Genomic DNA, 12,138 nt, shown 5'->3' with positions numbered 1-12,138 from the left:
TTACTAGAGCTATTGCATCCAAATGCCATCACTGCCTTTTATTCCAATGAAACTTTTCTTCTAGAATGTTCCATTCCTCCCTGCCTCCTTCCCTTTAACCCCCGCCTCCTTCTGTCCCTCCTTTCTTTCCTGGCTTTGTAGATTTGTTAGTCTCCTGCAGCTGCTGTCTAATGGAGACCCCCTAAGATGGGAGAAAGCTTTCCCCTGAGCATTTGACAATAGGCTGAATCCAAGTCTCCATCAGACCTTGCTCTAGACCCAGGCTTCTCCCCTCAGGCTCTGATCTCTGATCTCTGCCTGTAACTCTGTAAACCAAAGAATGCCTGTGACTCTGTTGGCCTATGGTTGTGGATCTCAAAGAAGGGCCAACTCTAAACTTGAATCCTATTTAGTTGATAGTTCTGCCCTAAGTACAGGACAGAGAGTAGGAAACGACAGCATGGTAATTGTGTTCTTTAGGGATGTTGTTGTTGTTGTTGTTGTTGTTATTTAGGTGACTGAATTTTCAGCTGTGTAACTTACCTGGGAGTGGTTTTGAGAAAACAGATTTCTCATTCTTTCTTTCCACCTAGGGAGCAAGCAAATAACTCACATTCCAATGTCTTTGGAAACAGATATGGTACAAAGTGTAGGGTCTTCATGTATGTTGGAGGTATTTGTGTAGAGCATTCAGAATCTGCCAGCCCACTGGAATGGGCTTGGAGTAGAACCACAGTGGGAAAGCAAAGGAGTAAGAAGCTGGAGCTGTATCTCCAGAGAGTGGGGTGATATCCAGAGCCTGGTATGACATATAGAGGCAGACTCATGGTCGCAAAGGGAGTTTAAGGGCTGCTGCTGGTGTTGTCTGCTCTCGTTCTCTCTAGCCATTTTTTCTGGAAATCCTGGTCCTTGGGAAACTTGCTTGTCAGGTTGTTACTATTTAGTAGCTTTCCATAAGATACTGGCATCATTAAAAGCCAAATAGTGGTGCTGGCAACTACGGCTTGTTTATAGAAATGAAGGCAGCTTGCCTTGTTATAAAATAAGGTATGCTACGTGAACAGGGGTTCACATCCATATATGTTATTGCTTTTCCTTTCTGAACAATGTTGTGGCTGCTGCTGTTGCTTTTAAGTGTGGAGAACTTCTGCCAGTCTTGTAGAAGTACAGTTATGAGCCTCGCTGTATATTAAGGACTGTTTCATGGACAGATATCATTTTGGTACAAGCATTTTGCAGTGTAAGAACGCCCTTACATAAACTCAGGTAGCACAAATCAGTCACTTGACATGGTCTCTTTTTCACCCCTCCTATAGTCTCCTATCTAGTTTTGTGGAATATACCCACTCTCACAACTTCTGGATTATATGCATATAAATATGTGAACATCCACATATGAGAGAGAGAGAGAGAGAAAGAGAGAGAGAGAGAGAGGGAGGGAGAGAGAGGAGAGAAGACACTGTTCTCTCTTTCTGGGATTGAGTCACTTATCTTAATAGAATACTTTCCAGTTCCACCTATTTTCCTTAAAATTTCACAACTTCATTTTGCTTAGTAGCTCAATAAAAGTCTGAGGTGTGTTCAAATTTTCTAAATGAGGCCTCTTTCAGGCCATGTGTTTGGAAGTTCTCTAATGTAGGATTCAAGGAAAGGGGGTCACTGAGATAGATTGCTGGGGATCAGAAGTTTATTAGAAGGTATTAAGACCTTGCAAAGACAAGACAGTGATGTGATTCTGAGGAGCGCTCATCCAGCGTCGGGAGCAGAGCATGGCAGGGGCTCTGCAGTCAAGTTTGGACCCATGTGGCAGATTTGGGTCTTTGAAATTCTTGAGATTGGGGCACTCACAGCAGGAGCCTGCAATGGGGCTCTCCAGTTCCCCAGAAGGCAGCAGAGATGGGTGGCCACCAGCACCCCTTTGTTGTGTCTCCATGTGTCTCTTGATTAGGTGCTAAAAAATAAACTGCATGAGGCTACTGCTGGGTAATGTGGCACAGTGCTTTACAGTCCTTTTCATTTTTTATAGGTGTAAAGAGTACATAGTAAAATAATACAAGCCATAGAATACTTAATGCATAAAACCAGTAACATAGTCATTCAAGGTCTATCATAATTGAATGTATACATCTTATCCAGCTGGTGACACAGTATGTGTGTTTTCACAAGCAGTGTGCTCTGGTGCTAGGAATTTTTAAGCTCTGCTTTTCCAAACAGGGTCTCACTATGTAGCCCACGCTCACCTTGAGCTCATTATGGAGCCCAGCCTATGTGCACCTGTATGTGAATCTCTGTGCACTTATGTCCATGACTATGTCTTTATATTCATGTATGTCTACCTGTATATGGATCTGTATATGTTTATGTGCATGTCCATTTTTCTGTGTGTCTATGTCTGTGTGGTTCTTTTCTGCTTCCCATTCCATGTCCTTTATTTAAACATGACATGGGGACCATCAGGCCAGGTTCGTGGTGGTCACTCTAGACTCCCAGTGCAGAGAGAATAGTTTGGTTCTCCTGAAGGTGATGGGAAGAAGTTTCCCAAACCTCCACTTACAGACTTTTCCACTGGGTGGATTCTTCCTTTCTTGTGAATATCAGCATGAAAGATCCAAGAACAAGCAGTACAGATGCTTGGTTTCAAGTTTCTTGTCACCTTGAGGGACAAAAGGAGGATTACCCTGTGAAAGTCTTCTTAAAACAAGACTCACTACCTTGGCATGAGATTGTTGGATGTCTGGCCCTCAAGGGTGAGCCTCATTACTTGTCCTTGACCTTTGAATTGGCTCTTTGGGATCTAGTCAGACTGCAGTCCTTGAACATCAAAGTGTATGGCAACATGGCACCATGGGGCCTTTCATATTCCTGCCTTTGGTTCCACGGGATGAGATCTAAAGGCCCTTCTGCTTGTACAACCACCACAGTGAGTGTGTCAAAGACAGTATGGTGTGGGTGGTGTGTAAGGGGTTGAGTGTAGGTAAACAATAAAAAAGGACTTGGTAACGTTGGTGTCTGTAAAATCTTATTGAGAACACAAATCAGAATCTCTGAGGGATGTGAGGATACCTTGGTCCAGGCTCAATTTGTGTGACTTGAATCCTCAGAGTTACAGAACTTTTCTAGGCAGAATGAAAGGGGCAGGTTAGCACATAGGGGAGATCCCAGCTACCAGGATGGTATGGGTCTTACTGTTACCTGGTGACATTTCCCACTGTCCATCTTCCCAGAAAACTCTTCCCAAGACACTACATTCTTCATAAGTCAGAAAAAAAAAGACCACCTGCAGCCTGGAGGGCAGCCACGAGTTACTGCTGTTATTAGGAATATAAAATATAAGGTTAAAAAAATATGCCAAGGAGGGTTAGGAACCAACCTGGGGTAGGGTGGGATGTGGGGTTCATCCCCCTCTCTGAAATCACACTGCAGGAGCCAGAGTCTCAGTAGCCTGGAGATGATGCTGAGATTTCGAGATTAGCACTCTGAGTAATCACGTGGGTGGGGTGGGCTATCATGCAGGCAGACGAAATGGCGCAGACCCTCAATGTCTTGTTGTATGCCTACACTGTCTTTTCTTTGGCCCTCAGCGCACTCTGCCTCAGCCCCATCTCTTTAGCACCCACCCCTCCCCAGTCTAATCTATAGCCATGCTAAGTTCTGAGCTTCCAAGAGGCGTGGTGGTGATAACCCAGCATTGCAGCTTGTACCGTGATTCCTGATAGAGAGCAGTGATGCTGAGGATGGCGTTCTCCCTGGATCCCTAACTTATGCGGCAGTGTGGTTAACTCATGACCAATAGCTGTACTATTCTAAGAATAGCCATGCAAATGCTCAGGTATTCTTCTTGTGCTCCCCACTCCAACATCTGAGTTATGTGGCCATGTGTATTATCCATCAGGCCAAACACCATTGGCTTGGGTTAAGAGTAGCTGTGTGGTGTGAGATTGGACTCTGCACCGCGTAGAAAGAAGTGTGACCTCTGACAGGAATTCCTTTGCCAGGAACATACTGCAAATCACCTCTTCAGGAGGATATTTTCCTCAAGATGCCCAAGTTCAGAACCAGCATGAGTTACTACAATTAATTTTGAGGATGAAACATTCACAATCCAGACAGCATCAAGAATGCTACTGTTGCTTTGAGATAGGTTCTTGCTGTGCATCCCACACTGCCCTCAGACTTCCCACCTTCCTTTCAGCATACTGTGATTACAGGTATGCACCCACCACACCCAGCAAAGAATCATTTCATACCAACATTCTAATAGGGAAAATGATGACTAATTCAGAACCCACTGGGGAAAACCTAACTCCTTTGGTCCTGTCCCTGATGATGGCCACCGTCAGTGCTGAGCACAGAGCTTTCACAGTTGTAGAATGAGCTGCACAAAAGCGTTGAGGCCAAGCCCACAGGGGATGAACACAGGGTTCTGGGGAGGACTGTAGAGGTGAGAAAATGGCCTTGTTGGTTCAGCAACTGTGATTTTAGCTACTGCTCAGAGTCAGAAAGAGATCTATCCGGACTGCTCCTAGCCTGTGGTGTCTTTCTCTAACCTTGTGTCTGTTTGCCAGCTCCTCCATCAGAAAAACAATCATCTTTCATCAAAGATCACTTTGAGACTGACTCTATTAAGTTCATATCTACAACAAGTCCCTGGAGGCAGATCAGCCTGGGTTCAATTCTGTTTTCACAATTCCTTCATTATTCCAATAGGACAAAATAGGACCAACCTCATGGGATCGCTGTAAAGATTAAATAAATTAAACATTGGCTGGCCCACAATAATCACATACAAATCATTGAGTGTGTAGAATTTTTCCTTAATGGAAAAGAGATTTCGACAATTCTCTGCAATGTTTGTTTGAGGAGTGTTAAGCTCTGTATCTTCAATAGCCCAGATGTGCTTAAAGCCATCAACACATAAGGACATTTTTGAAAGACATTGGCGATATCTAAAATTCTCAGGATGAAGTTGCATGCCAGCACTCTCTAACTTTCTATTTTCACAGTGTAAAGAATACAACATCTGCAAACAACAGCTGGACAAATATTGAAAGATATAATCCCAGTTTCTTGCCATGTTAGCAGAAGCTGTTGGAAGTGGGGATGGGGGAAGTCTGCCTCATATCGGTACCTTTTTATGACTGGGAGAAAGATGCCAGTGAGTCATTTTGTTAAGGCAAGGGCAGAGAGCAACCTGAGATTACATTGTCCAGAGCATCCCGGGTGCCTAGCAAGAGAGGCTGTTTACCAAGAAGCCCTGATTGATGGATTGAATTTATCTGGAGAACTTCATCTGAGTTTCAAACATCTGTTTGTCTCCTTGCCCTGCATTTCCCTCATGTAGCTTCACATAAGGTGGTGCTCTGCCCACCAGCAGAGTCTACCCAGAGAAAGGGAAGAACAAGAACAAACAACAATCAATCAATCAATCAATCAGTCGTTTCCCTGGAAGACTGGGTAGATGATTCAGTGGGTAAGAGTGCTTGCTATGAGGCCTGAGTTCAAATCCTATACACCCATCTAAAGAGCCAGGCAGGCCTAGCTGGCATGCGAGTAATTGAAACTTTAAGTGGCAGGTATAGGCAGATCCCAGAAGATCATTGAATGGCCAGCTGTATGAGTCAATATTAAATTCCACTTTCTAGTTTTAAAAATATGCAAGTTTCAGGTTCAGTGAGAGACCCTGTCTTAAGGTAATAAGGTGGAGACAGAGGAAACCTGACAGCTTGCTCTGAGTTCCTTATGTGAATGTGTAAAAGACACACACACACACACACATACACACACACATACACACACACCACCACCACCACAATAACAACAACAACGACACTTATACCATACACATAACAAATGAGCAAGTCTTAAATAATTAATAAAAACTGCCCTGGCTTGGGCTCATTTGTACTTTTTAGACAGTGCATCATAAAGCCTTCAAGAGCATGTGTTGTTTTAGCTCAGCTTTCTAGAGCTATTTTTCCACTTGGTAACCCTGGCTCTTTGGGGTTGGAGATGAGACTAGGGCAAATGAAATAAAGAGAAATCAGAACTAGTTACTGAGACTCACAAGAAAATAAGACACAGAAGCAAAGGGCAATCCTAGGTCAAGAGTCAATTTGTGGTCAACCTTAGGGCTTCCAAACTTCACTTGAGCATATGGGATTTCCACCTCTGGTCTTTCCGAAGGTAAAATAAAGGGGTTGGTGAGGGCACATCAGTCCCTTCCTGCTCTGCCCCCTTGGTCACTAATTACCTCTACAATCCTGGCCCTCCATGATAGTGCAGGATGGGAAACCACGTTGGAAATAGACCATGTTACAGCTTCTCGGCATACATATACATGTCTGTGCGCTCCTCGGGGTTAGATGCTCTAGAACATTCTTGCCCTTACCTGTTATGCACTATAAGAGACTGGGCTAGTGCCCAATTCCAAAGGATTTTCTTCCCGGACTGGAAGCTGGCCCTGGTGAGACACCATGAGGATACTTCTGACTTGATACTTTGGCAAACACAAAAGAAAATTTAAGTATATTTTAAGATGAGAAAATATGCTCGTTTTGACGGGCAGACTGGCTTCTCTGCTGGCCCAGTGCTGAGTCTGTGGATGTAGGTAAAGTGTGTGTGGCTTATGCCTGTCCTCGGTGTTTCTTAGAGTATGGGAGATGGCATTGGTGGTGGGAGTGAGGGGCGGAACACGAGGCGTTAGGTGACCTGGAGTTAATTACATTTTCCAGCTGCTAGGTGGATTGGGGTCCAGCAGCCATGGGTTTTAGCCATCGACAATGTGTGTGTGTGTGTGTGTGTGTGTGTGTGTGGTGTAGTGCATAGTGTAGTGTAGTATAGTGTATGCTTGTGTGAATGGTATGTGTATATGTATACATACATAAATGCATATATATGGTGGGAGGAGCTGTGGATCCTATGACAGTGTAGACAGTATATGGCATCAGAAGAGAAGTCTCATGCCAGTCCTCACCCTCCACCTTGTTCTGAGACAGACTTTCTTACCATCTGTCACTGCTTATGTTAGCCTGGATGCCTCTCAAACTCAGGGTATTCTCCAGTCCCTGCCTCCCATCTCCGTAGGAAAACTGGAATTACAGATACATGCTGCCACATCCGGCTTTACATGAGGTCTAGGAATCTCAACTGTGTTCCTCACATTTGCATGGCTGGTGCTTTTCACCTGCTGAGCCTCAACCCTGTCCCATGTTTCTTCCAGTAAACCAAAACCATTTGGTGTTTAAAGTTAGAACTAATAAAATGATAGTTTGACTCAGCAAACTCAAGAGCCCAAGGGTTCTGAGGCATTATTGAACTCCAGAGATCCAGAGGGTTATAACCAGTATTGGACTTGGCTCCAGGTCCTGGTTTGGAGACAGGTCCAGGGGATAGAACCAGTAGACATTTTGCCTCATTCACCATAGCTTCTATAATTTATTATGCTAAGGAATAGAACCACTTGCTCTGACAGGTAGGTTCCTATTATTTCACTGCCAGCATTATATAGGACAGAACTTTTTCGATGGTGGAATTTATCTGGTTAATCGTGGAAGCCTCGGTTGTTGGAGTACTCAACATTTTTTACCACCTTATGGTGTAAATGACGGGTATGTAGAACATGCAAGGATACTGAGGCCATGATCACCTTGCCACATCCTCCACTTTTCTGTTGGGACAAAGTCACGGGAACTCTTCACCAGCATCACTTGTTCCATGGCTTTGAACAGGTAGCAGTGTCAAGTCTGCATGAGTTTATTAAAATGTTAGGTTTTGGAAGCTTGCTCAGCACATAAGCATAGAGAGCCCCAGTGTCTCTTGCCAGTGACTTTGGTTTAAATCTGTCTGTACTGTCTGCAGTCTGCCAGTGGGTTTGTCTTCACTTCAGGTATTTTAATTTCTTCTCCATCAAACTGGCTTCAACCTGAAGACATGTCTACCGTCTCCGACAGCCATCTTCATCTTCTCTTTTAGTCTGAGAGTCTGCTCTCACACATCATCTGTGTTCAGATGTTCACAAACAAAAAAGACCTCAGCTGTACCCAGAGTGTTTCTTCACTCTCTAGCTTGTAGAAACCCAGGCATCACAATCCGGTGAGAACATTATTTTGAAGTGTTTGGTTATATACTTAGTGCCATTGACCTGGAAACCTCACCACATTACTTCCGGATATTCAAGTTTAAACAAAACTTATATTGGAGTATCTTGCTGAAAGATTAGCAGTGCTTATACAGCTTTGAGATGAGTCTAGTTCTGCTGTGAGTCAGCTGTAAGCTCTCAGGATGTTTTCAGTGGCAGCTGGGATGTAGTCTTCCATGTTGACGCCATTCTATGCAACCAGAAATCGAAATCTCCGAGAGCATGTGCTTTATAGCACCTTTAAATTAGCATCTGCATTGGGGTTAATGATATTTAAATGTTTACCTCATTTTTTCCTGAGCAGCTATTCCCAACAACATCTCAAACCATAAGTGCAGAACTGATATAAGTGACATTCCTGTGCCATCTAGTAATTTATTAATCCCTTTTCGCTTAAATAATCAGATAAATTTACTCATATGAAATTACTCTTCCAACAACATTAATCTGACATGTGCACTTATTCTATTAATATATTGTACATATTTGTATAAGCTCCCAGTGGATCTCTCTCTCTCTCTCTCTCTCTCTCTCACACACACACACACACAGACAGAGAGAGGGGGGGGTGTTAGCTACAATTGTACACAAGAAATTTCTGCCATTTCATTCCTACTGTTACAAATATTATTGGGGATTTTATTTATTTGAGATTGTGGGGGAAGTTAAGATTGTGTGTGTGTGTGTGTGAGAGAGAGAGAGAGAGAGAGAAAGAGGGAGAGGGAGAGGGAGGGAGAGAGAGAGAGAGACTATATGAAATATCTTTCTAAATCAGTTCAATACCCATATGATGTCTGTAGGGTCAGCATCCTGATTTGGAGATGAAGAATATGGACTCAGGTCCCCTTGCCAGCCAACTCTGTTCCTAAGTGGCAGAGTTGGAACTCAGACTGTCTCCCTGGCTCCAGAACCTGTGTCCTTAACTACAACCAGCTCCTATCTAATTTGTGTGGCGATCCAAGCACAGAAGTTCAGTCTCATTGTATTTATAGCTTGAGAAGACTGAGGTCGAAGCAAAATGGTCCATCCAGAGCGCGGCTCAGTGTTTCCATTGTTGTGGTTTTGGCTCTGACTGAATTCAAAATTTTCCAAACAAATAAGTTAGCACAAAAAAACAGAACTAGGCTACCTATCCACATATGAGATCATTCGGGAAAGAGACTGTATGGTTCAGCCATAAAGGAAAACATCACTTCCCACACACAGAAATAATCTCCTTGGGAAGGATGGTTCCTAGTGTTATGCACCGAATGTACAAGGATTGGGAGCTTTGTGTGGTTCCCACATATCAATTACCATAATCTTTCCAAAGCTGTGGGTCATTCCAGTTTCTCTGTTTTGCCGAGGGGGCACTGAGGGGTTAGTAACTTGCCTGTGATCAAACAGCTAACAGGAGGTCAGAGTGAGAGTCATACTCCAGCAGATGTGAGCCTGGGCCTCGAGCACCCAGCATGACGGGCACATCAGTTTGTCTTGCTTGCTTTCTTTGAGTTTCATGCTTAGTGGTGAGAGTAAATTGTCACTATCAGTAGGGATGTCTCAGTTCTGACACTCCTGATCGTCTGAGGCTGGAATTACAGCAACTGTGGTCACATGAAAAAGCCCCCAGTTATACTTAGAAAAACAAAACCGCATCTCTCCACCAAGGTGATTATGCATAGCAACACTTAAGGCTTATTTCTAAAGCAACAAGAAAAAAAAAAGTAACCATAAAAGCGACAATTCAACGCTTTTTTCAGAAGTCCTTAGCCATTGTTAAATAAGTTCTAGAAAATTCTTCCACCTCATGTGAAGCCTCCATAGTCTGTCCATCTTAATTGATTAGTCATACAATGTCTTCTTCAGCAGTGCCCACTCTGACCCTGGGCCCACAAACAGATGCCATCTCACCTTTTCCATGGCCAACGACCTTCTTCATAGCCTTCTAACATGGCAGTACTTCCAGGTGGCTTCAGAGACCACTGAGTTCACTGTCTGCTGGAAGCTCCTAGCCTGACAAAATCACTGAAAAGAAAGCCAGTCGAATCAAGCTGCTGCGAGAAGATGCTGACTTAAGCGAAGTGTATGAACTACTTTGGAAATCAGAATGAATGATTCTTCCCTGTCACTTTACCTAACAAGATCCCCACCTCTCCAGATAAGTGCCTTAGCGTCTCTTATGAACTGAGATTTTCATTCACTTTTCTTCCGTAACTATGACTTTATAGCCTACTTTTCCTAGGAAACTGGGAGTTATAAAACATCTATCTACACCTAAAAGAGAGAGTATTGCTTCCAGAATATTCATCAACTACAAAAAAAGGAAATGGTGAAAAAGACAAATATATTTTAGAACTAAGTACTCTCCCTTGGACTTATTTACATGAGACCGGGAGAGGTAGGACCATTCTGTTTATGGAAGGATGTTTGTTTGTTTGTTTGTTTGTTTTTTTGTTTTAAATATTAGCTCACAGGGATTAACATAGTATGAGAGAAAGAGCTGGGGCCTTGGACTTTGTTCACTGTGAGTTTGCATCTTGACCATTAATTAAGGCCTCAAGCATCTGCCTTCCCATCTGTCAAATGGGGCTGATGGTAGTATCATCCGTGAGGGAAGAGGATGATGATCATTAACATCAGGGAAATGATGACAACAATGTAATTGAAACATTTTTGAACAAAGGCTCTGCTCTATCTAACTTACGATTTGTAGGGAGAAAGAGCAACGAATGGGAACTAACAAGTTACAGTAAACCTCTTTGAATGTTTCAGAAAGGCTCTAGGAGCCTGGGGAGATAGGGCTTGCTCTGCAAGGATCCATATGCAAAAGCCTGGTGTGGTGGTGTGCACGTGTACTACTGCTGGGGAAGTGGAAGAGGTTGATCCTGGGGCTTGCTGGCCAGCCAGACTAGAGTAATCGGATGAGCTCCAGGCCAATGAGAGATGCTAGCTCAAAAACCAAAGGGTTGTTGTAGGAAGTCAACTCTAGGATGGCGCCAGTTTCCAGTGTGCCTTTGTGGTAAACAACACCACTGCGCAGGCGCTAGCCCGAATCTGGCGCCAACCCCTCCCAAGCAGGTGCATGCAAACTAGGTACTGGCAGACTGACCAATCCCAGGGGGCCACAGAGTCTTCTCCAGTGCTGGGGTGCATATAAGCAGTGCTCCCTGGGTGCCCAGGGTCCACCAGAGCAGCATTGAGGTGTTCCTGCAATAAAAAGGCTGTTAAGAAGAATCCAACCGTGTTGTGTCCTCCTTGCCGGCCGAGGTGGGCTCAACAGATGAAACTGACCTCTGACCTACACAACATGCACATGTATGCACACACATACATACAGAGAGAGAGAGAGAGAGAGAGAGAGAGAGAGAGAGAGAGAGAGAGCTTCAAAGTAGGTATAAAGTGGAGTCATGTGAGCTGGAGCATTAGAATTACATGATGTTCCTTCGTTCATCCTTGCTTGAGTTGCTCATCATCTGAGTGAAGAATTTCAATTCCTGCATCTCAGTTTCCTCTTCTGCAAGTGATACAGCACCCTCCTTGGTCTTTTATTTTTTAAGCTCTCTGAACTATTAGTAGAATGGTGCAGTAATGAACTGGCTTTTGTAAGCCCAATAGTGTAGGTTGACTGCAGGTAGGCCTGGTGAATATATAAGGAGATGGTAATGTGGAAATTACTGGGCAGTGTTATCCCAACCAGAAAAGCCCACCCAGGTCCAAATGTCTGGGTACGGGAGTGCGAATCCTCATATGCAGCTTAGATGACAGTGTTTATGCAGGGGAGGCTGAAGCAAAGCAGGGTAGGAGCCACATGATTGGAGAGCAAATCTGGCCTAAGTGTCTTTAAAGGTATGCATTGTGCTGGCTAGGAAATTATCTTGCACACACAATGAAAGGAAGGTGAGACACAATTCAGGAGATTTTATTGCAAAACAGTGAAAGAGAAGAAAAAGCCGGGCGTGGTGGCGCACGCCTTTAATCCCAGCACTCGGGAGGCAGAGGCAGGCGGATTTCTGAGTTTGAAGCCAGCCTGGTCTACAAAGTGA

The 12,138-nt window shown here is 43.9% G+C and overlaps 1 protein-coding gene and 1 long non-coding RNA gene across 17 annotated transcripts in view; one reads left to right on the top strand and one right to left on the bottom strand.

Annotated features, from left to right (window-relative positions):
* The window catches only part of Ncam1 (neural cell adhesion molecule 1), a 296,582-nt gene that overhangs the window by 213,825 nt on the left and 70,619 nt on the right, over positions 1–12,138 (top strand). The gene's annotated exons all lie outside the window — the stretch shown is intronic.
* Positions 8,824–12,083, bottom strand: LOC115031896. Its single transcript, XR_003837529.1, has 3 exons — positions 11,205–12,083; positions 10,007–10,120; positions 8,824–9,699 (listed from the first exon to the last, which is right to left on the bottom strand). It is a non-coding gene; the product is annotated as an uncharacterized LOC115031896 (long non-coding RNA).

This window comes from Mus caroli, chromosome 9 (genome assembly GCF_900094665.2).
Source record: "Mus caroli chromosome 9, CAROLI_EIJ_v1.1, whole genome shotgun sequence".
In the NCBI taxonomy this organism is placed as follows: domain Eukaryota; kingdom Metazoa; phylum Chordata; class Mammalia; order Rodentia; family Muridae; genus Mus; species Mus caroli.
The sequence above is the reverse complement of the archived record's forward strand: the minus strand, read 5'-3'. Positions and strand labels throughout refer to the sequence as shown.